Source organism: Corapipo altera, unplaced genomic scaffold (genome assembly GCF_003945725.1).
Source record: "Corapipo altera isolate COAL_440 unplaced genomic scaffold, ASM394572v1 1, whole genome shotgun sequence".
Lineage (NCBI taxonomy): Eukaryota > Metazoa > Chordata > Aves > Passeriformes > Pipridae > Corapipo > Corapipo altera.
In genome coordinates, this window is record NW_020884873.1 from 3643743 (window position 1) to 3664517 (window position 20775).

General features: G+C 39.9%; 1 protein-coding gene across 2 annotated transcripts in view; it reads left to right on the plus strand.

Moving 5' to 3' along the window:
- The window catches only part of SOX5 (SRY-box 5), a 640197-nt gene that overhangs the window by 150948 nt on the left and 468474 nt on the right, over positions 1-20775 (plus strand). For both annotated transcript variants that reach the window (XM_027659186.1, XM_027659196.1), the window contains exon 2: positions 5916-6002. The gene's annotated coding sequence lies outside the window, so the exon portion shown is untranslated. The remainder of the gene's footprint in view (positions 1-5915; positions 6003-20775) is intronic.

Here is a 20775-nt window from a genome sequence, read left to right on the forward strand (position 1 = left end):
ATTTGTAGATTGAGGTGCAACTTACTCCGCTGGCTATACTTCATGCCTTTCCATTTCCCAACCCTGATCATGAAAAGGGAGTTGCTGCCTCAGAAAGTTAGGTGAAAAGAAAGGAGGTTTCTTGGCTGGGTCATACAGCTGGCCTGAGCATATGTTTGTGCACGATGTGTTGTTACTGCATTACTGAACTGGATTCTTTGCCCACATGTAATCGTCTGCCTACAAACAATAATAATCATGGTATGTGTCATGCTCAGTTCTCTGCGGCACTGCAGCTCCTCTGTTGAAGGGGAAGATTCAAGGCAATCATCAGTTCTCCTAAAATTGTCAGTTTTGGTTTCCATGGTCATACCAATTAAGTGTCTGGGTCTGATTTTTCCATTATCCTGCGCCTTATGTACAACTTTGACTTGCTGTCGGAATTGAGTAGTCCAAGGATAAGACAAGGGAAAATCAAGCCTTTTCTGTCCTTGGGGTAAAGGAAATTATATGTAGTTCAACTTTCTCAAGTGACAACATTCATTAGGCTGTTACTACAGACATCTGTATGTAGTCACAGATAAGTTGGTATTTTGTGGGCACTTCCAATAATAAAATTCTAAATCAGTGTTTACAGAAAATGCTGAAGCTTTTTTTCAGCGATTCCTTCAAACATAGCATTTCTTTAAAAATCTTTAATGGAAATGCGCAAAAAGAGAAAGCTAAGCCAAGGGTCCACTATAAATTTCCTCAGACATCCTTCTTTTACATTCTTTGGACGGCCTTGTGGGTCCTCCTTCATACATACTCAACCCATGTGTACATTCTGGCTGCTTCCATCTGGGGGTCCACATTAGTACCATCTCCACTGCTGCTGTGCAAAGACCACTGTAGTCATCTCTACCTAAAAAAAAAAAAAAGAAAAGAAATAAAATACTTGCAGATAGAGTGTGGGGAGAAAAGAGATAGCCCTTTCCATTTATTTATTTCCTTGTGTGATTTTTGTTTTGCTTTTTTTGATTTAGTTTTATTTGTTTGGGCAAGTTTCCTGCCATTTACCTTTGCATTTGCATTTCCTATTGATTGGCAATTTTTAAACTGTTTATTGTGCTCTTTTGTTTAGCTGTTCAAGAGCTAAAACAAAAGCCACCAGGCCCTGTGAGGGACACATTTGCATGCGGCGAGCGTTGCCCGAGGAAAAAGTAATTGCTAATGCATATTTATGTGGCACAAATTTGCCATTTGTTTATGCATAAAATTATCAATAGTGCAGGGCGGCCCAGCCGTAGAAAATGGTGACCTTTTTAGCTTAATAAAGAGAAATCAGCTGTTATTGTGAAGAGATCAGCCATTTATTCTGTGTTGAGGGACACTGTCGGGAAAATGTAGATTGGTGCCGGCAATATCATTAAATGGAAGGCCAGTGACCCTTTCGGTATAGTCTATTATACTTTATCTAATAGGGGATAAATGACTCTGGTTGGCAAATAGATTAAAAAAAAAGAGAGAGAGAGAAAAAAAGAAAAAAATACTCAACAAAACCTGCTACCCCTCCCGACTTTTCTCTTACAGCTCAACCATATGAACAGGTAGATACCGAGGAGGTAATCATGCACAAGCCAGCTGGTATTTCTCTAACAGGAAAATGACTTTAAAAACAACTCAACAACAGCAAAAAAGCTCCCAAACAACCCCAAACCAACCCCCAAACCCACTCTGCTTAGTCTAGTTTTGATTGCTATGGAGTGGGAAAAACATACAGAGCCAGCCTGTGATTCTTCCTAGTGCATGCTGTCAGCAGCAGTGTTCTGAAGGGCCGTGACGTGGATCGGATTTTGGCTTTGAAATGAAAAGTCATAGTTGGAAAGAAGGAGGTAGAGTCTTTTCTGAAGATAACAGGTTTTTGAAAACAGTTATGCTTTTTTTCTTATATACATTCAATTGTTTAAGAGTGGATAAGAATTTGCTAGGTTATACCGCAAGGCACTGAAGGCCTCATCTGCAGAAGATGCAGCAACACAGTTTTCTTTATACCACTCCACTAATTCACCTCCACCTAATGGGTAGATTGAAGACCTGAAGAGTTAAAAACTAGCAGCCATAAGCCTCAAGAAGTTCTTGTGAAAATGAAAGTGAAAATGGTTGCATCTTCTGTGCCCACTTTGTGGTGAACTGGGTGTTTGATTATTTTATTTTTTTTAATCCCTGGGGAATATCCAGCAGATGATTGTGATGGCAGTATTTTACTTAGCAAAGATTGTTAGACTGAGATAGTTTTACCTACACACTCAGCCTGGCTAGGTGAGATGAGACACCACCAACCACCATGGTGGGACTGCCCACCCTCAGAAGATGGAGCTTGACCTTTGCCCACCCTTCTGCCTTGTGCCTTCAAAAAGTCCTGATGGCATTTTTGTGCTGAGGAAGGGCTGATCAGAGTAATTTTGGGGCTTTGCTCTGTTTGCTTCCTAAAAATGTATCACAAGCTGTTTGTCACTGAGTGACATCTTCCTGGTGGCCTCAGCAAAGAGGCAAAGGGTTGAACAGGACAATGGAACTTGCAGATTGCATCAGTGGAAGCTTTTTGAGGGAGGACTGTCTGGACATGATGGTGTGGAGGTTGTGGTCAGAGGCAGGACTTCAGTCTTCTCAAGGCTGTTGATCTGATTTCACCACTATTAAAATTTGGGCAACATTAAAAAAAAAAATCACTTTACTGAAATATATTACAATACATAATACTTACCATGGGAGGTATTATACAGTATATGATGTATTACTTTCTATAATAATGTTGTGAAAGTCTTTGTAAGGATGTATGCTACAGTTCAATATTTCATACCTAAAATTTTCTCTCTTATTAGGTGTTTTTGGAAAGGATTGGTTCAGTTTCCTAATTGTGCTTTTCCATGCATTTAATTCCTGTGCATAGAGCTCTTGCCTGTTTCTGGAATCGTGCCCTTGTAGTCCTCCCAAATAATGATCCCCAACCATGTTGCTGTAGAAACAAAAACACTGTAGATAGTGTTATGGAAATAGAGAGAAAGTCAAAGAAATAGCTTAAAAGTATACATTTTCTTAGGTACATCCTATGGAAACTACAGTTAATATGGAAGTGAATTTAACTGCAGAGTAGGATCTAGGTTTCTTCACATGGCAACAGGCCCCTTTTTTTACCAGTTCTGTCACTCCACTCGAAACTGTAGCCAAGAACCACAATTTCAGAAGTTTCTATTAATGTTTGAGGATTGCCTTACTGACTTGTTAATGAACAGTTGAACTAGGTGATATTTTACCTTTAGAAATGCATTTTTCTTTCTACTTCAACAAAATAATTAAGCTTTGCGTAGATCTGCTTTTTTTCAAAGGATCTTTTTCCATACAGATTATCTCCAGCTCTGCTCCTGAAAAAAAAACCAATCTTCTTCTGCATGTCAAAGCTTGTAGCCAGTTTTTAGCCTGAGTTTTGCTTTTCCTTTTCTAACAGTCATAAAACAACCCTTTTGAAGTGTGCTTGACACTAGCTAGATAGTTTTATGTAGATAAAATTAACAATTAGAAAATGCTTAAGTCTGTTGTATGGGAATAAACTGAGGGTGAGCGTTGTAAACTAACCTGAATCCAGCTGAGATTCTAACTCAAGTTAATATTATTACTACTGTTGTTATTACTACATATTTTTGTCATATCTGTGCCTGCCTAGGCCTGGCTGTGAAAGATAATTAAGTACAGAGTAATAAAAAGCAAAGCTTCAAAACCATAGAAATATCAAGTTTCATGGAAAACAAATTTTGCGAAGAGGAGTTGGTTAAGGGAGAAGATAGGTCAGAGACAAGACAAGGACAAACAAGTATTGTTGATGAAAGTTAGCAGAAAACACAAGAATGAGCAAAATAAATACTACCTTTTTCTTGTATTCTGCCATTATGAAGAAAACAAGGAGTAACCCTGTGCCTTGCTTCCAGGTTGTTGGGAAAGACAGAAACATCATAGGGACTATTCTGTAAACAAATGTTACAGGTGTGATTGTCCTGTGAGCTGCCTTCATTGTCCCAGGATCTCACCTTAAGTAGGAGTGACTTGAGTGGGGCTTGTGCTTTTCTCAGCTCCTGGTGCATGTCTGCTGTATTAATACTGTGCAGGTTAGGGAGGGAAGATAAAGGACAAATTTTATATTATGCTGTTCAGTTGATGAATGCTTAATGTGATAACCAAATAATATGAGTTAAGCAATTGATATTTTTTTTTGGTTCTTTGTGATGCTGGGAACTGGGTAGTCTGATAGGTCAAGATCTGCAGGACCTGTCTTTGTAAGGGGAAATTTTGATTATCATTTTTTCCCTCCCTTCTTCAACAGTTTTATTTGAAAAGCCCCTCTAGATATTAATTTTTCTAAGGGCAGAAATTCATGATTGAGGAAATTTCTATACAGAGAACACATTTCTGTTTGTTTGTCTAATTGCTTAATATAGGAAATTGAGGTGTATCTTCAGAAAGTTTGCCTGCATGCAGACCTCTGTATGAACCAGGGATGGTTGTCTTTTGAAACCTCGTGCACCAACCTGCTCTTGGTAGTGTCTTACGTGCTGCTGCTTTTCATGGAGCTCTCTGAGCTGTAGGGCTGGCAAAGTAATTCCATCAAGTTAAACCAGTAGGAAAAAGTGTCTGGTTTTATATATTGAGGTTGCTGATTTCAGAACTGTGTTGTGTGTCTTTATTTTATTCATACATATATTTCATACTACAAATTATTTGTTTTGGTTAGACTAGGTTGATATTAATAGACTGCAGCACACCTTAGGGATGCAAAACCTGACTGAAAGGATGGCCACACATGAGGTGAACTTTGGCGTGTGTGAACTTCATGTGTCACGTCACGAATATGGTCTTAGACTTGCGTCTGCAACTGTGCTCATGTGATCCAGCAAAATAACAGTAGTACCAGAGATTTTTTTGTTTGTTTGTTTTCAAATCACTGCTTTGCTGTGCGCTTTGGGCCACAGAAGACTTGCTTTGCTACTTTTGCAACCAGGTTGACTGAGGCACAAAGCTAGTAACAGAAATCCTATGTCTAGGCAGGGCCACCTGGGTTGGACAGCCCAGCTGTGCTGTTCCATGCAGCAGTGGATGCAGGGGAGTCCCAGCTCCCACCTCCTGCCTCCCACACTTGTACATTTGTGCCACAAAATGCTTTTCCCTTCTCTGCTGAAGGCTTGGGGTAACACAGCAATAGCCACAACTGCGACAGGTGCCCCGAGAGATCTGGGGTGCATCACACTCCTGAACTGTGGAGGACCAGGTGGGGTTTGGGAAGTTGTGCTGAGTGATGTGAGACATTGTAGTTCTGGGCTCTGTCATACCTGGGGGAGGTGCCACTCTGTCACCCCTGCAGGAAGCTGAGGTGCAGCTCAAGACCCTAGAGGCAGTATCTTACTCACTGAGTAAATGTGTGAGTAACCCTCCTACTCACAAGGTGTCAGCTGGGAGCAGAGGCAAACGCAGAGGACCTCTCGGTCCTGAGGCTGTCCTCGCACCACTAACCATGCAAGCATGTTTGGTTGGGGATGTAAAAACAGTGAGTGTAGGTGAGGTGTTTAAACACTCAAGAGCAACAGGAATATGTAGTCACATCTTCCTCCTGGTTCAATCTCTATATTGATTTATCGTGATAAGAGGTGCCACTTTAGTTCTAATAATGTCTACTTTTTTTTTTTTTTTTGCTATTACATATTTCTATGGCAGCTTTTCCATGTGATATATTTTGGGTCACACATTAATTTACACCAGCCTCTGTTCTGCAAAAAAGAGTTCATGAACTAAATGAAAAGGAATGGGGAGGGAGATGTCTAGCAGAGCCCAGGCTTTTGTTTCATGTTTTGGATTATTTTCTTTTTAAAATAAAATCGTTGATATGCATTTTGCTTTTATTTTTCTAGCCTTCCTCTTGCTGATGACCGGGTTCCTGTTTGATCCTGTTTACAAGCTTTCGAAGACTGAAAATAACCCCAACTCCTCTGCATTGGGTAGGAAAACGAAGCCATATAAAGACATACTGCAATTACTCTGGAGCGTGGCAATATGGAAGAGTGTGGTATGAAGGAAGAGCTTATAGAGAAAAAGGAGAAGGTTACTAGGTTACCACAAAAGACATTAATGTACACAGTTTTTCTCACCCACTCTTTTGGACTGGGAGGAGGGGGAGGAGTGGGTGTACCAGCAAGTAAATAAGAGTGTTCTCCAGAGTGTGTATTCCCAGTCTAAATGTTTTGTCTATACTTCCTGTTACTCATTCAAACTGCCTTGCAGTTCTATTTCAGTCTATTCAAAACACCAAATAAGGTAAATTTGAAAGATTTTTTTGAGGCTGGGATGTTGTTTTCTTTTGGGGGTTTTTGTTTTGGTTTTCTTTTTCCCTTTGAAAGTTACTGGCAAGATAAAGAATATTCCCTTAATTACTGTAAACTTGTGAATATATGTGCAATATTTTAGTAGCGTTGATGTGTAAGTATGTATATCCAAGGTACTAAATTTTTACAAGTATTTTAAAATTACATTTCTTGCAGTTAGGGAGAGTAGATAGGGAATAATCTGGTTAAATGTTGTTGGCCTGACAGGAGACTCAGACACAGGCAATCACACAGTTGTGATGTCTTCTTGATCCTGTAGTTTTTATGCTTAACCTGACTGCCATGAATAATAAATGTTTTTAGAATTAAGGTTTCAAAGACAAGAAACTCCTTTTGGTAGCGTTGTTTTTATCTTGTTATTGTGGACATTAGGAACTAGAGTTGAGTGTGTCACTATTGAGTGTGATGAGTTTGTCCTAGGATTAGGTGTCACCCAGCTTGACCTGGTTGCCATCATACTTATGTTTCCTGTGCCTCTGCAAGGAGTGCAGCCACAGTGACAGGTCCAGTTTTCATGGGTGGAAATCAGAAAAAAGTGTGGAAGGCAATAGAAAGCCAGAGCAGTTGCAGCTAAGGATTTAGGACCAACTCGAGATGAAACCCTGAGACAGCCTTCTTGATTTCAGTATGACTTTGTCCACATGCAGAGGGCTATTCCACTGTTATTTTGGGGAAAAAAAAAATCATCTAATTAAATTTGAATGCAGGATTATGTAATTTATTGATAATATTTTGGTGTAAATCAATGCTTTTCTGCTTTGTAGTGAGGCCTTAGACATGCATACGAGATGGCAGTCTAAGTCATGGTATTTTAACATGATTGATTCAGATACGAGTAAGTTTTATGATTCACTTTTCTCTATCTAAATGCCAGTGTCAGTTGTGACATTCTCATCTTTTCCTCTTCTGAATAAGCTTATCAAAGAAGAAATCACTAATATACCAAGCAGGGCTTAATAATCAAGGAAGTGAAACTTCTGTTTTAGAGAAAAAAAAAAGAAATACTTTCCTGAGTTGCTGGATGATTTTTAAATAATAAAAGCTTACCATGTACTGAGCAACTGCTTTATTTTTTTAAAATATTATTTTTTTAAGGCTTTCATTCTGAGAGGGGTCAGTAGCCTTTGAGAATTGAGCCACTTTGTTGACAAATCTGTCCTGTAAATTGAACAGCATTAATTAGAAGTTTATGCTGCAGATTCTTACTTTTTAATGTGGGTGGTGGTATCAACGAAAATGTCTAATGAATTTGAAGATGATTTTAAAAGGTCTGCCACCTGTAGATAAAAATGTGCATTACTACACATGGTAATTATCAAGACCAAGGGCCTTGACATGATCCACTGACCTTTTGAAATCAAAACACTTACTGTAAAGAAAAAAAGGCACTGATTTCTTCATCTATGTTAATATAGGAGGTCTGTATATTCAGCTGTATTGATACACTGTAATATATCTAGGGGGAAAAAAAGATACTTTGAATTATGTTAGACTCAAGTTTTCCATCGTTTCCTCTACAGACTTATAAAGCCCTCGCTATTTTTGTATGTGTTGAGGGATATTTTTTTTAATGTAATGAAGTAGATTACTAAAAATATTCAGGTGTCTGAGACAGCAGCAAAACATCTCTGAGCCACCCTACAAAAATAAACTAGATTTGTGCGTGCAGGATGAAAAAGAAAGTACACAGGAACAGATTTCAGCTCCAGGCTTTTTTTCAGGGGCACTTGCAATAAGGGAGGGGAGCAATAACCCAGCAACTATCATTGTAAAAATTATGAAAAGCACTTTGATGGTCCTTTTTAAAGTCAGTTCACTAAACAGGGGCCAAATCAAAAGCCTGAAAGGCAAGGCAACTTACAGTTTGCTATTAACAACCTCAGCCCCTTGCTGCTATTTGCAGTTGAGAACGAGTGCTTCTGCACACAGTAATGGTGAGAAAAACTAAAGGGAAATAAAGGATGCGAATGAAGGATTTTCTGTTTTCATATGAGTACTTGGAACACCAAGCAAGCGAAGAAGCAGCAATTTTAGCTAAGCTAATGTAATAGAAGACCATTGCACCCAAACTGTCTCAGCAGAACTTCCTGCATAATTAGATTGTAAATCTTCTCAACTGAGGAAGTTTTGCCCAGGGTCAGATTGTCTAAGTAATAATCCATTCTACATAAATTAGAAGATTTGAACTGCTGGGATACATTATTACATTAGTTTCGTTTTTTATTCCTAATATAACTAAGGAGAACAAATGCAACAATTCTTTTTCTTTTCTTCTTTTTAATTATGTTATGTCTTTTTAGTTTTTGATTACCTCAGAAGGCCTTTCCTGTAGGTTTTGGGATTTTTCCCAAGCAATGATGATGAAGTTGTCACGTAGGCAAATTAATACATTTTTAATATACTTCAGAAAGCGATACCACAGAATCCTTTGGCCACCAGATTCTGTGGTATCACTTCCTCGGTGAAGCATTTAGCCAGAGATGCTACTGCTGTGTTTGTGCTGCTAAAGTTTTATCTCCAACTGTGATGCCTTTCTGCAAAGAACAGAATTGCCATCTTCTAGGTAAGAACTAATAGGTGAAAATTTGCAATAACTCATGTACAACAAGCAGGCTTCTATTAGCTCCATTATTTTCTTTGAGAAAAGGAAGATTATGGGTACTTCATGTGCATAAACAGCTATATGTAAAAGTGATGGAGGAAGTTCCTGAAGTTCTTATTCAGGCAAAAATTGCCACTGAAATTTTAGTATTTGATCTGCTTGAAGAAAGCCAAGTTTGCAATGTAGCACAGATTAATTTATATGAACTTGTCAGTGTGTGTTTGGGGGATTTTGGTTGTTTTGGTGTGTTGTTTGTTTGTTTTTTTTCCTACATTTGACTTTCACTATGAATTGGAGAAGCAGTCAACTGTTCAGGAGAGCCTTTTGGAGATAAAACAGCCTTTGGGCTGGACTCTTAGAGTGTCTGTGTAGACTTCACCAATACTGAACAACAGAGAGAGAAGATGAGGGAAGGGCTTGTGGGAACGCTCACAGTGCTGTGGGATCCCAGTTCCTGGGGCTACTTTGGGTGTGCACCAACTCCATGGTCTCCATTAGATCCATGTTAGAGATCTAGACCCCCACAGAGGTAGTGACTGGTGGCAGGACTGCTAAGCCAGCTTGATCTAGCTCTGTGATGGGTTGTCATCTTGTTGTTGTACATATGAGTGTTGAGAGAAATGTAATAAGAGGAAAGGGCTAGCTTCTGTCATTAATAATGTTTTTAAATATCTGTATCTTCTTGCTGAAAATTCATATGTTATGTAATGGTAATTTTTTTTTTTTTGAAAGACAAGAAGGAAGCTATCTGGGGTTGGAGGTACTAAATTCCTCATTGACCGTCTAATCCCTGTGTTCAAGGGTAGAAAAAGTATAAAAACAGAATACATAATTCTGTGTTTTCAAATACAGGAGTATTTTGCTTACCTAGTGCTGGTTCTGTTATCTCAACTGTCTGATGAGTCTGTGGTCAGCCTGCTCTGCAGAGCACTGGCAGCTGAAGGCAAAGCATAAGTTTTGGTGGAAATGGCAAGTGCTCTCAAAAGTCCTGGGAATGGGGGTACTCCCATACTGAGGGATGTCTGATCACCCTTCCCTCAGCTGCTGCACAAGGAGCACACTTCAATACACTTCATTTTCCTCTACTGTTGTGAGACACCAATGGATGTGGAAAAAAAGGAAATAATACTTTACAAGACATAAGGCTAAAAATGAAGATCTGTGAAAGCCCTTAGAAACTGGAATTTTGGGGAAACACCAAATCTTTCAGGTGCTCTTGGAAACATACAAGAGCATTGGAAGTCCATCAATAAACCATTATTTTTTGCTTCTACTTAAAATCCAAACTTGCTTTCATTGCTGCCACTATAATCCTTATAAAATTACTTTTTCATAATTAAAATTTCCATCATTATTATTAGTATTTAACAGCAAGTAGCTGTGGTTTGTTTTTTTTTTTTTCCTCAGGAACATCAGATATAAAGAAAATCAGAAATCAGACCTCAAGACTACTTTTGAGGCAGAAATAATCCAACCATTATTTCTGGTGTAAAAGGTTTGTGAATAGCATCATTTGCCTAGAAGCTGTTTTCCAACCTAATAACTCCTGGAATAATGACCTAAAACTGTTTCCAAGAGGATTAAGGCCCATATAACTATTAGGAAGTATAAGTTTCTGAAAAAGCTTCTTTCTGATTGGTAGAGAGGTGAGTTCTGATTTAGGTTAAAGCTGCTTGCTTAGGAGAATCAGTTTCAATCTCTCTGAAGTCAAAATGTTGAAGTAATCCTCTGGAGAAGGATTGTCTGAGGGTTTTTTTTTTTCCTTTCTCTATATGTGTATATATATTGTGTATGTGTAGATATTACTTATTGCCATAATGATTTGAAAGATGGTAATTTAACTGGGTTTTCAATCCATTTGGGGAGGGGGGGCGTTAATCTTCTGCTTTAGTGTGCCTTGGGCAGAATCTGTTCAAAATGGGCTGAGATTGCAGCTGAACACTTGGCTTGTTGGTTAATCATCACTTGAAAACTCTTCATTGGAGAGACTGCAGAACAGAATTTATTATCTGTAATGATATTGGTGTGTTTTTAAGGTTGTGCACATGTGGTATATGCTTCGCTCTTGTTAATTGCCTTTTTAGCTAGCGTGATCTCTAAAGGGGAAGGAGGAGAAAACGTGGGCTGAGGATGATTTGGGAATATCCAGTGTACAGGGGTCAGGCATTATGCATCAGAGGAATGCATGGATTTGCAGCTGAATCGTTTTGATAGGGAGCTGCTTGCTGAATTGCACTTTTAAATTGGCAAAACTTCCCAAATGTGCATCAAAACACACTGGTGACAGAAGCTCACTACAGAAAGCACGTGAATTCACACTGAAGTGACTGTTAACCACCTATTGCTTTTCACCTTCTTGAATTAACTGGAGCTAATGCTGTAATTCTGGCTGAATCCCAGAAATGTCTCAGCAGATCACACTGAAGACCTGAAATCATCAGTGAGTTCAGCCAGCTTTATCCTAGGGTGCCTCCTTGCCAGCAATCAGGACTGGTTTACATCTGTCCCAAGAGCACACTCATGTAAGAAGGTGAAATAAACATCTGGCATTAGCAAAGTAAAATAGAATTGTTTTATTTACAGAGGCATTACTATCACTGGCCACTCAGAAATTTGTAAAAATATGCGTATATACTGTATTAATTCTGACCTTTGGAGAAGTTTGGCCTTGTGTGCAATTTAAAGGTGATTTAGCAGAGGTTCTCACTAATAAGGTAACAATCAGATTTGGCTGTCAACTGGGTTGTTATACAAGACAGAACCACTTTTGTGGGACATAGAAATCCATCTTTGAAAAACGCAGAAGGAATGTAATCAGTGATGGTACTTAACATGCAGCTGAACTGGGCCCTGTTTTGAAAAAATCACTCTAATTTTTACAGCGGTTGACTGTAGCCTCAATAGAGAAAAGCGAGTAAGTGTTTGCTGATCAGATGTATGGCCAAATTCTTATTTTGATTCAGGGTGCACAGTGCCAAAAATCTGATGCATATGCTTATGAAAGATTTTTCTGGTTCTATATGTACTATAAATACATTCCACATGGCTTTATACAAAGCTCTCTGTTATTTCAGTAAGTCACAAGCTACTAAGCCAGATCCAAAGAAGGTGAAGCTCTGAATCAAGTTCTTTAACACTTTATGACTTTGAAACCCTGTTTTAAAGTATATTTGCTTCATTAATTTGTGGCTTTGATCTCAGTTGGGTAAGCATTGAAAAGATAGGCAAAATTTAATGGGGAAAAAAATACCTTTTCACAAAGGTCTCTTGTTGCCATTAAGCCAGCAGACTGAAGAAAGTTCCTCTTCATTTTCAGTAGTCTAGGTTTTGGGTTTAAACCAGGAGTATGTAGTTTTACTTAAATAATTCAAGGAATACTGTTGCTGAAGGTGTTATTTGGTGCGACCAAGTTTGTAAAACTGCTTGCCTTACGTGAATAGGAATCTTTCCTGGGATTTTGAGGAAAAAAATATCTGTTTGTGTCTACTCCCAGCTGTGTGACTGAGGGTGTAGTTGTGGAACATGGTCTTTCCTAGACCCCAGGCAAGTCTGTCTGGACTAGGAGCTCCTTGGAGTGTCCCCAGGCATCAGTAAAATGAAGTCTCACTACTGCCTTGCTGGTTTTCCTTTTTTTAATAGGGACCTTGGATTAGCTGCAGAGGTAAAGCAGGGGGGTTGGGAAACCTAAGCAGTAAACTCTGAGTAGAACTGCTGAGATATTTTTTGCGTTGCAGCAACAGGTTGCTCTAGTTCTTCCTCATTTCTTTTATTTTAAACTAGCATTTATATAGTCAGAGGCACCAAATTGAAGTTAAGATGGAACTCTCTTTCCTTCTCTCCCCTGCCCCTTTTAATTCCCCCCCTCCTCAAGCAGCTTGATATTTCCAATGGAAAGGGTAGTTTGGTACCCAATACTGGTGATAAAATACAGCATCGATCCATTCAGTTGCATTGTATCTTGCTCATAAGCTTCATAATTGTGCTTTCTTGCTGTACCTTTCCCACATACCTGAGGTTTTATGCTTTCTAGCATTGCAACACTGGAAGAGAGTGTCCACTCCCTTTCATGTGTCATCTCTGCAGCCACTAAGTAAATGCCAAGCATGAGGCAGATTGTAGTCGTGGCTTATGCCTGTGTAACATCAGTGGAAATGATTGAGTTTGGGAATTGAGAACTTTGGGAGTGCATAATGTGGTCATGGGAAGATTGTTGTGGGGTGTTCCGTGTGTGGGGATGGCAGGGGGGCAGTGATAGCAAAGCCGAGCTTTGAGATTTCATATCAAGTTCTTGGCAGCCACAGTCAGAACAAGTGCTCTGCATCCCTTTCCTCAGGGTGGGGGTGGGGAAGAGAGCATCAAAGAATACTGACATCCTGCAGCTGCTGTAAACTTAGATGAAAGAGGTAAAAGGTGAAGATAATAATTTTATAAGGAGTCTGGTGTTTCATGCTTTCCTCTTAAGAGCTGGGCATAAGAGAATGTCTTGACTGGCAGCTGGGGAGTGCTGAGCCCCCACCTTCAGAAAATTAGGCTTCCTTGAAGCATCTCATCTTGGGTGCCCCTAGCTGAAGCACCTGAAGCCTCCAGCTGCTCCCAAGTCATCGGATGGGAGCACTTATGAAGAAAAGGGAAATGGGGGATTCAGTGTCTGGAACTTGTAAGACAGGAGAGCCATCAGCTTCTGATTTCTACACCTTTGAAAGGGTTAATGCCGAGGTGCTCTATTGTATTAATGATGGTTGTCTCTTCACAGAGCCCGTTGGGCTCTTTCAGGGGCCTCTCAAAACAATGAGTGCAGTGAGGCTGTTCTGTCTAATTACTCCAAGACAGGGATGCTAAAGAGGAATTAATGACAGTTGACAAGTGCAATTAATAATTATAGCAAAGCTGGGAGTCATGCAGCAGGCAGATGACAATAACAGGGTAACTGTACATGACAGCTTTCATCCGTTCCCCCCCTCCCCGTCCCTGCCCCGCCTGCTTCTTCTTTCTTTTACCCTTTAATGTGAGCTGCTGCCTGCGACCATAGGCCAGGCCCTGTGTGGACAAGGAAGGAGAAAGCTCTGAGATCTGGTTGCTTAGATTTGTCCAATTCTAACCTGCTCCTCCCCCCCCCGGCCTCAGTCTCTCCCTCCTAAAGAAAAATAAAATTTTTAAAACAAATAAATATGAAGAATATTACCAACAGCACCAACTTAGCGGCACAGGCTTCTGTTAGCTTTCAGGGTCAGGTGTTGACAAGACTACTTAAAATTCATGTTGGGAGATTGGAAGGAGAAGGGGACAGGGAAAGGCAGCAGCAAGCTGGAGTTGAAGTGGGATTTCCATATCAAAGGCCAGGCCTTTGGCTCTGAATGGTAATTAAAGTACCCAGATTTCATCTCCTTGGTCAGCTCATGAAAAGGAAAAAAAAATTAGAGAGAGGATTTTTTCACTCCCTTTAGACTACAGTACAGCAAGCAGTAAATTAAATGAAAGTTGAGCTAAAAGGTGCCTAACGCTTCAATCTTTTGCATCTAATAGAATCTATGATGTTTTTAAAGCATTTATTCAGTTCACATCTTCATCTTGCTGTGATTATAAAGGATATCATGTCTGCTTACATTTATTGGGCACACATCTTGGCCTTCCCAGGGTTGTAAAAGGATTTCACATTGCATTATGTTGCTGTTGTGTTACGGCCTTTTGGCTTTAAAAAAAAAAAGGGAGGGGGGAGAGTGTGAAAAGGAAGAAGAAAAAAAGCACATTTCTATGTACTTTTTAGCTGGTCCTTGTAGGAACCTCTAATAGTGAGAACCAAATAAATGCAAATTTAATGAGGCGTGGGGAACTAGTAATGAGATATAACAGCCTCTCACCTTGAGGTTGTTGGTTCAAACCAAGACCATTGAAACTGGCCACAAACCAGCAGTCATGTGAGAGTCCATATGCAATGTTTTCACTTGGGTCCAGTTCCTAGTGGATACACAGTGATGAAATGGAAGCCCTGCTTGCATTTGCTCAAGGCCCTCTTCAGGGACAAGGACTGTAGTACTGTGTCCTCTCTGGATTTGCTGCCCGTGGCACGGGTCATGATCAAGTCAGGGTTACACATCTTGCCCTGAGCTCCTTCCTTGGCTGTCTTGATTCCAGGTCTCCTGTAGAGATGCAGTGGTGTTTGGAGCTATTGGTCTGGACTTTCAGAGTCACTGGGTGAGCACTGAAAGCCTTGGAAACTTAACCAGTACCGTGTGTGTCCTGTTGTGCCCTTCCCTTTTCCCTTTACGTCTGGGCTGGCCAAGCAGTTACTCAGCAGCTTGGGCTCCCAGCTCTGAGTTTGCACCTCAGTAAATCCATGGCTGCACCCTCTTTAGCTCAGAATCCTGAGGAAAAAAGAAATTTTGCTCTTTTCAATTCTGCTTTGTAACTATGAAAGACCAAAATGTGTATAATTAAAGGTAACCAGGCTGGGTCTCACTTCCTTTGAGGACTGTGTCAGAACCTGCTACAGGTCACTGAAAATGTTTCTCCTGACCCCACTGGATGTTGGATCAGTTCCTTGAGCTGAAAACTTGAGGTTCAGCTGGTTTGGTGCATTTTCCTATAGTTACATCTCCACTATAGCAAATATGTGTCTTCTGACATAACCATTTTGGTATGAGTCACTACAGATGTGGGCAGTGTCCACTTTCTGTTAGTACAGCTGCTGTGCTGGAAGGGGTAAGAGCTTCTTGAAACAAAGCATGGAATAGTTATGATTAAAATTTAAAAAGGAAAGGAAGGGGGGAAACAAGGCAAAGTATTGTTGCTGTAACAAAGAGCAAGAACTTAGAAATAAGCCAAACTAAGTACTTGCTGAATACAAAACCACCCTGAACTTCAGAGTCTTGCAAATCTAGACTTGCATTCTAAATGCTGAGGTTATTTTTCTTCTTTTCTTGCTCTCTTGCTTCTCTCTTCCTCTCCAAGGTGAGTTCTCCTCCCTGCCTGCCCCCAGCTCAAGTGCATCATTTTCTGCTATTGTGTTTTAAAAACCTCTGCTGCAGGGGCTCTGAAATGAATAAAAATGTAATCCTCAATGTGCCCATTGTGCACTCTCATTTGTTTTTGCTGTATCGATTTATCAGCGGAGGGAAATTACTCGCTGGAAGAGAGGATGCCAGTCAGAATGACATTTATTTCATAGTACAAGGAGGCTCTCCAGCGTGTTTCCATGTAACCCAGATATTGGAGCTGTAAAAGGGCTTGTAACAAGGTTTAGTGCTATGATTAGATCGTGTGGAGCACCTCGCTTTCATAACAACAGGCACTTGGCGGGAGCCAAGGCCTCAGGTTATGGTCAACTTTTTTTTTATTTCCTCTTACCTTAACACAGAGTATTTGGCTTGCACCTCAAAATATTCCTCTGTTCAAAAGTCAGCCATGCCAGCTTGTGCAAATCTTACTTTGTATTTATAAAAGTTTTGAGTTTTCATGTCCCCGAGTTAAAAAGAGGAAAAAAAAAAGATAAAATATTTACTTGTTAATCTTTTTAGCTTTGTGCTTCCTTGTGTTTCTAGTGAAATAGCCCCGTGATTTTAATTCACCAAAGCAAATCTTTTCCTCCAGTGACTGTAAGCTATGGTTGCTCAAGGCAAAACAGTTACCTGTAAAAATGGAGCATATTCTTTACCCAAAACCTGCAATAGCTATATGTGAGTTGCAAATAAAGGTGGGACTCAGAAGGCTGAATCCTGGTCCTGGGGTTTGTGTTTGGCTGCTGTTGCTGGATAGTTTGCACTGAGGGCTTTGCTGTGCTGATTCATGTCTGGGGTCTGTTTAGCTCAGCAGCCCCTTTTCAACAGCATCAAAGGTCAAGTGGTTCAAAGAAAGATTCGCAAATCCCAGAATGGGTTTTGCTCCACGGCACTGCTTTTTAGCAGATGGATGTTGGCTTACTCTCCACAGCGTTTTAGGTACCTTTGGAATTACCCTGTTAGGAGGTATTCTTTAAACTGTTCATTAGACAAAAGTATGTCAAAACCTGTGTCTGGAAATAAACTGGATTGACAAGCTCTTTCATTCTAACATGGATATTGATAGCACATAATCTGTGATTTTATTTATTCCCACAGATGTGATATTGCTGCTAACTTCTATACATTTATGGTTATCCCTCTTTGATGTACCTAGTCATGAGCTTCATTGGCATCATATAGGAGGGAGCTTTGGGAGAGAAACCTGTCCCGTAAGCTGGGAACTGGTGCTGGTGGGGAGCCCAATGCTCCTGACCATTGCAGGAACATAGGGAAAGAGACAGTAGGAGATATGGGAAGTTATGTCTGCATTGAAGATTGCTTGATGCTTTCCATTCTAAAACTCTCTGTTCAGCTGTTCATATCTTTGCCAAATGATTTCAGCTTTGGCTGATATTTTCCATTTTGGGTGTTTGCCTCAGACATTAAAAAAAAAAAAATTAAAATAATTTTTCAGCCAAAATGGCTCAGCTGTCCCCAAGCTGAGAGAAAAAATAAGTTGTTTTGCTTTTATTAAAAATATTCTCAGTTTCTCAATGGAAAGCTCAGCTCCCAAGTTACAAGCCTCTTCAATGCTAAATTTTGTGTATCCAGTGGTAACGTTATTGAGTGATAGAATTAACCAGGTTTACCCAACCTGTGGAGTTTTTTGCTGTACTGTGAACCCATACTGTGAATGTCTCTGTTGTCTTTGTCTTCAGGGTGATGTCTGGGGAGTAATGGTTAAGGTGAGCTTAGCTAGAACGATTTAGCCCATTTTCCATCTCTCTTTGTTTTAAAGAGAGGATAATGCTGCTGATACACCTGTATCCACCTGCAGTAAGAGCTCACAGAATGAGCCAAGGGTTTTGCTAGCTAAGCCTGACCTAAACTGAACTGTTTCTTTCTAGTCCAGATGAGATATGTTATTTTCCTCCTAAAGTTCAGGTCAGAAATACAGAGAGAGCAAAGGAGAAAGAGCAGTGCTGAACTGTGACAGAGAAATAAAATCAAACAAGTGTCTGGCAGAGGACAGCACTATTGCTTTTGGTAAAGTTGGGGGCATGCATACAAATAGCTCTGATGGAACTTGCTGCAGCAGCAGGAACATGGCTCTTCCCTGCGGGGACAGGCACCTGTTATTTGCTTGAGACATCCCCTTCTGTGGGCAGGCATTGAACCTTCCAGGAGAGAATAAACGACAGATTTCCTTTTTCTACCTTGCTAAGGTAGCAAATGGCCAATGTAAGGAAATAGCTGTGTTCCCATGGGGAGAAAGAATTGGAGTCTGTGAATATGTGGACCCGAGGAAAGGAGGTCTCAGCACACCAAAGACTGAAGATGTGGGATGGGTTGAAGTAGCTAGAAAATCATCTAGGCAGCTATGATGGCCTGCATTCTTGAAGCCTTGTATATTTTAGGAATTACCTGTTTTGTCAATGCCTTGGCTGATGGGGAGGTTGATTGATTTTTATATTTTTTTCCTCTTCTGCATACCCAAGTGGCTACATTTGGAATGAAATATGGATTCCGATAATAATGAGATAAATGGAAAAAATGAAGTTTAAATGGCGGTGTTATCTTAAAATAAATGCTTCAGTATCATACAGGCTAAAGCTATTTAAGCATATGGAAATATATGTGAAATCAATATACTACTATGTCACTTTTTACGTCAGAATCGGCGTGTGTCTGTGCTGACAAAATGGCATGTATTACCTTTCCCCATCTGTTCAAAGCACATTTAGTAGTGCCTTGAAAAGCTTTTGCAAGTCATGGCATAAATACACACAACTGGATGGTGCAGTGTAGATAGAGCACCAATCTAGTGAAGCCTTCTTTAAAGGGAAATTATTTTAATCCTTTTTAGGCAAGAAATTATTTTTCAACAAAAAAATGGTGCTAGCATAAATGTATAGCAGCATTTACCAGTCATATCCATGTTAAACATTTCTCCGCAACATTATATCACAAAATAGCTTTCAACATGGAGAAAATCCAAAATCAATTAGTTCAGTTAAAGCTATTTCAGATTTCATTGTTAGATTTTAAAGAACATCTTTCAGACTGCCTTGAAACTTTACCTGGAAATTAATTTAGAAGTTTTTTCCCACTTGCATATTCCAGCCTGGAGGAGTTGAAAATTTGCAGAGATCACCAGTAAAATAGTACCATTAATTCCCACACAGTAGTACTTAAGTAGTCCTTCAAATGTCATTTTCTTTGTAATAATGGAATTTTTACTGGCTTTTTAGCAGAGCTTCTATGCTATGTAATAAAACCACACCACTTTCACAAGTATAGGTAACTATACTCATCTTACAACATGAGTGTAGTTGTCTGTCCATGTGACTTTATTGATGATTTTACATAATTTTCTTTTAAGAAGTGCCTTTAGCTCATAGATTTTCAGAAGGCTGAGAGGTAGCTCACTGCCTATATGCTTTCCTAAAATATAGCACTCTCCTTACATGCCCCAGGTGTTGCCATTTCTAGGGCAGAGTGGCCTCAATCTTTTAGGCAACTTTCAGGACCACACAGTTTGAGTTTCTTATCTACGGTTTCCTCCTTATCTGTGTAACCTGGTTATAATTCCATCCATCAACTTATAGTTTTTCCCTAGCAAAACTCCTCGTAAACCTCGATAAACGACAACTGATGGTATGAGCTCATCATGTCCATCTATATAACCAGAGAGAACTGTAGACAGGCAGAAGTGAGAGCTGGTCAGAGTTCAAACTGACCATTTATTTATGGGTGGGTGGGTTGGTTGATAGACTGCAAGGCTGTAGGGGTTTTGTGGAGCAAAAACATCAGGTACCAGATGGATAAATGCTCATGGCACGTGGTCAAGGACTAGGAGAAAGTGATGGAAGCACAAAGGGGTGTAAACTATTTTTAGAAGGTTTCTCTTCAAAACCACAATGTGATTTGAGAACCTCCAAACTATCAACAGAGATGGGGCTGACAGGAATCAGAGGAGTGTGTGTCTAATCTGGTCCCTCCTACAGCCTTAGAATAGACCTTCCTGAGTTTCTGCATCAAAACTAATGGAATGAAAAGTTTCATAAAGGTGCAAATTGGTAGTAGCTATTACTGTGACTCTTATCTTCTTATTCTTTGCTTATTATAATGTTATATTTGGAAAGTATTTGAAAGAAGAGCCAAAAGCAGTGGAAAGACCTTCCTTTTGAAGCAAAATTAGAACCACTAGTTGGAAAATTTAGCACTGTGATGTTTGTTCATCTCTTCAGCATTGCTGCGTTTTGCTTTCGCTTGCAAGTGCAAACCAGCAGATTAGACACTTCCAAGGGCTCATTCACTGTGAGGTTTTGCAGGTGATTTCAGTTTAATGCAACCAGATAATTGTAGCCCTGGGGCTTGGCTAGGTTATAAAGCTGCTAATCCAGACAATATTATCCAATCACATGTTGTGCTTATATGAGAGACCTCTGCCTTTAATAGTCTCTCCCTGTGCTTGTAAGTGGTGGTTTTGGTTTGGTTTTTTGTTGCGGATTTTTTGTTTTCTTTTCTTTTTGTCGGCAGCCCTATAAAACTCAGACTCAGGCTAAGATTAGACTCCTGAACAAGTCACTAGAGTTATTCAGTACTCTGTTATATATACACCCCATACATGAAACACACATACATCATAGATCAGCTGGCTCACAATGCTAAAGTGTATGTTCACCTCCGCATTTAAGAGAGGGTAAGGTGGTGGGCACTGACAACTCTGAAAACTGAAGTCTATATTTAGTTCTAGGCCCACATGTAGCTCAAGCAAATGTATGGCAATGTTTTATAAGCAGTACTG